Source organism: Galeopterus variegatus, unplaced genomic scaffold (assembly GCF_000696425.1).
Source record: "Galeopterus variegatus unplaced genomic scaffold, G_variegatus-3.0.2 Scaffold3555, whole genome shotgun sequence".
In the NCBI taxonomy this organism is placed as follows: domain Eukaryota; kingdom Metazoa; phylum Chordata; class Mammalia; order Dermoptera; family Cynocephalidae; genus Galeopterus; species Galeopterus variegatus.
In genome coordinates, this window is record NW_007729666.1 from 132,809 (window position 1) to 136,666 (window position 3,858).

The 3,858-nt window shown below is 36.7% G+C and overlaps 1 pseudogene; it reads left to right on the forward strand.

Moving 5' to 3' along the window:
* Window positions 1–1,286, forward strand: part of LOC103601024 — a 4,406-nt pseudogene extending 3,120 nt beyond the window's left edge.
* Window positions 1,287–3,858: the final 2,572 nt, after the last annotated feature.

The following is a 3,858-nucleotide window of genomic DNA, read 5'->3' on the forward strand; positions in this document are numbered from 1 at the left end:
GCTTCCTGTTCGCCACCTTCCTCGGCTCGTGCGCGCCTGTCTGCCTGCTGCGTAGACCGCGTTGAGCTTGAGGTGAAGCCTGAGCTCTGCCCTGTCCTGATGGAGAGGAGAGAGGGGGCGGTGAAGGAAGGGGCATCTGCAAAGAAGGCGGCCCTATTTCTCCGTACGCTCCAGGAAAAGGAAGACAGAGTGGCCATTTTTCTTTTTTTTTGGATCCAGATGAAGAAATTGCCAAAATTGACGGGACCGTAACAGACCAGTCAGCCTTGGGACGATAATACAGTCTGTGCAAACCCCGTCTCCTGGATCCCCACAACTGGCAAGAAGATGAACTTGTATACCCGAGTTCTAGAATATGAGCCTTGGAGTCTTGCCCGTCCAGAGCCTCAGCGCTGCCTATACTGAACTGGGCAGATAGGAGGTTTGGATAATCATGTAAAACAAAAAGACTTGCTGAAGGGCTAATGAGCACTTTATGCAGCGACACCCTCTCCTGCAGCCTAAAACACAAGCACTTTTTCTGGATTGGTTAATGGAAGTGTGCGAAGTCTGTTAACTTCACAGGGAGAAGTTTTAATGGACGCAGGCTTTCTTTGGTAGCTATATAGATATATGGCAACACAAGAAAATACTGTAAAACATTTTTTTCAGCTTACTGGGATTACGTCTATATTTAATTGCTGCCAAACTATAGGAAATCTGTTCTCTAGAGTTGCACCAGATAGCTTATGTTACAGATGGGGCTGTTCATGAGAAGACATTCTTACCATAGAATTAATGATTATGAAGGCCCTTAAGTAGCATTTAAATCCCCTGACCACTTTGTTCTAGCTGAATGCATACGTGCAGGTTGCATATCTAAATGACTTATATGAAGTGCTCCTGCTGCATTAGCTCCATCGCATCTTCATGTAGATGGCACAGCTTTTAGATCTCTGTGTCCTGGATGTTGGCTGCGTAGAATTTTCTTAGGGTGTACTGGTTGCTTCTGTCTTGTGTTATTTCTCTTCATCTGAATTGATGCAAAAGGTTTCAGGGCATCAGTGATACGATACAGAGAACTGAGTCAAGTGGACAGTCTGTTTGCCATGACTTTAAGGGAGGTAGGGAACTCGAAACTGAAGCACTTCAGGGTAGTTTCTGCTGAAAGTGCACACAACATACAGACACATATAAACAGCTTGGATTTGCTGGACAAAGCCCAAGCAAAGATAGCCATATTGTCTGAACAAAATAGGATTTCTTCTCCTCCTGCTGGGGTCCTCACCCCACCCACAGAACACTAAAGAGCAGAGCAGTGGGCTGAGAACAGTGTGACCACACCAGCATTCTTCACCAGAGACAGTTGTGTGGAAATGCCTGCTCAAAATTCCCTTCTGTCTACTGCAGCAGAGGCGTGCATTAGCTTTTACAGATATTTAAATGGAGGAATGTCTCTTCCATAATGGCAGTATTTCTGTGGATGCCATTGGACAGGGAAAAGTGTTTTTTATTGAATACTTAGATTTTTTAAATAAGTGGGTCAAATACACCAGTCACCATCAGAACACCAATGAATGCTCCAGATGCTTCTAAGGTACATGATACTTGACTTGATTGACTATTCACATAAATGACCAAGGCTTGAGTTGAGTGCCACTGTTGCTGTTGGCTCTCCTTGGGTGTTTTGGGTTGTGTCCTATTAAGTGGAACAAGTGGTTGTGAGCATGTGTTGTGATGCAGAGCCCAGAACCAGCTGGGCTGGGGTCCTGCCCTTTTCAAACTATCATTTGACAATTTACAGTGCCTTTTAGAACTCTTATAAGTGATGCTATGTCTATCCATGTTTTAATAAAGATACTACTGGCTTTGAGAAAAAAAATTAAGAGGGAAAGACTGACAGAAGCAAAGGGAGAAATAAATCACAATCATGGTGTAGATTTTAAAAACACTATCAGCAGTTGATAAAATAAGTTAAAAAATCTATAAGGATATAGAAGATTTGAGCAATACTGTCAACCACATTGACCTAATATATACCTATTGAACATTACACCTAATGACTTCTGAATATATGTTTTTTTTCCCAGCACACATAGATCCTTAATGTAGTAGACCATATGCTAAGCAATTAAGAAAAAAAAAGCTCAATAAATGCTGAAGGTTTGAAATCACTAAGTATATTCTCTGATCACAAAATAGAATTTGTCAGTAGCAATAGGACATCTAGAAAATACCTAAATTTGAATACATTTTGAACTGAATGATAATAAAAACATAACAAAATATGTGAGAGACTCCAAAAGTGGAAGAAAGGGGAAGTCCAGAGCTTCAAACTCTTATGTTAATCAACAAGAAAGAAGGGTAAAAATCAGTGATCTGACTCCAACTTTAAGAAGCAAGAATAAAAACAGCAAACTAAAACCAGCATAAATAGAAGATAATAGTAAAAATGAAGAAATCAATGAAACAGAAAATAAAGAAAAGCAATAAAGACAAATGATTGTTTTTGAGAAGATTAATAAAATTTCTAGATCCCTACCAAGAATAATCAAGACAAAAGAGAGAAAAAAAGAAGTTATCAGTATCAATGATAAAACAAGAGATATTACCACAGATTCTGTTATTAAAGAAGTAAGATTAGATTATAATGAGAAAACTTTATTCCAATATATTTGAAAATGTGTTAAATGAAAAAATTCCCTGAGAAACACAACTTACTGTATCTGAGACAGGAAGAAAGAGATCATCTGAATAGCTCTATGATAATGATAATTTGTTATTAAAACAATAAATAATAAATATTAAATAAATAATACAAGAAAAAAATAACATATTTTGTTTTAAAAAAACCTTTCCATAAAGAAAAATCCTGGTCCAGAAGGCTTAGTAAATTTTATCAAACATTTAAAGGGAAAAAAATTACAACTTTCATAAATCTTTGAGAAAAAAAGAGAGGTCAAACAGTTCCCAATTTGCTTTATGAGGTCAGCATAACCCTAAAATAAAACCTTACAAAGAAATTACAAAAAAATAAAATTAAGACTAATCTTACTCATAAACATAGACACAAAAAAAATTCTTAAAATTTAATACAAGTTGCAACCTCTATCAAAAGGCTATTATATTATTACCATGTGGAGTTTACACCAGAAAAGGAAGACTGGCTTAATATTTGAAAATCAAACAGTGTAATTAATCACATTAAGAGAATTAGCCAAATAATCATATGTCTGTATCAACAGGTAGGAATAAAAGATCTGAAACTGTCAACACCTGCATGAAAAAAAAAAAAAAAAACCTCCAGTTAATTAGGAATAGAAAGAAACTTCCTCAGTTTGATAAAGGGCAAAACCAAAAAGCTATAGCTAACATCATACCAAATGGTGACATTGTATACTTTTTTTCCCTAAGAATGTGCTTACCATTTTTATTCAGCATTGCACTGGATGTCTCAATCTTATTAAGAATTAATAAAACAAAAGAAAGAAATGAAAGCCATAAAGAGTAGAAAACAGTAGGTCTAACTACATTTATTTGTAGGTGACATGATAGTCTTTATAACAGAGAACATTTAATCCCATTATATGCTTTTAGTCCAGAGCCTGAATACTTAGTATTCAGCTTGCAAAATTTGTGGTAGAAACAAATTAGCAATGTTACCATCCAATTCAGGACAAAGAATAATTATAGAGTATCTCATTAGAAATACATCAATGAGGGCGGAGCCTGTGGTGCACTTGGGAGAGCCTGTGGCGCAGGTTCGGATCCTATATAGGGATAACTGGTGCGCTCACAGCGCTCACTGGATGAGCGCGGTGCAGCCAGTCTCAAAAAGGACTAAAAAAAAAAAAAAAAAAAAAAAAAAAAAAAAAAAAA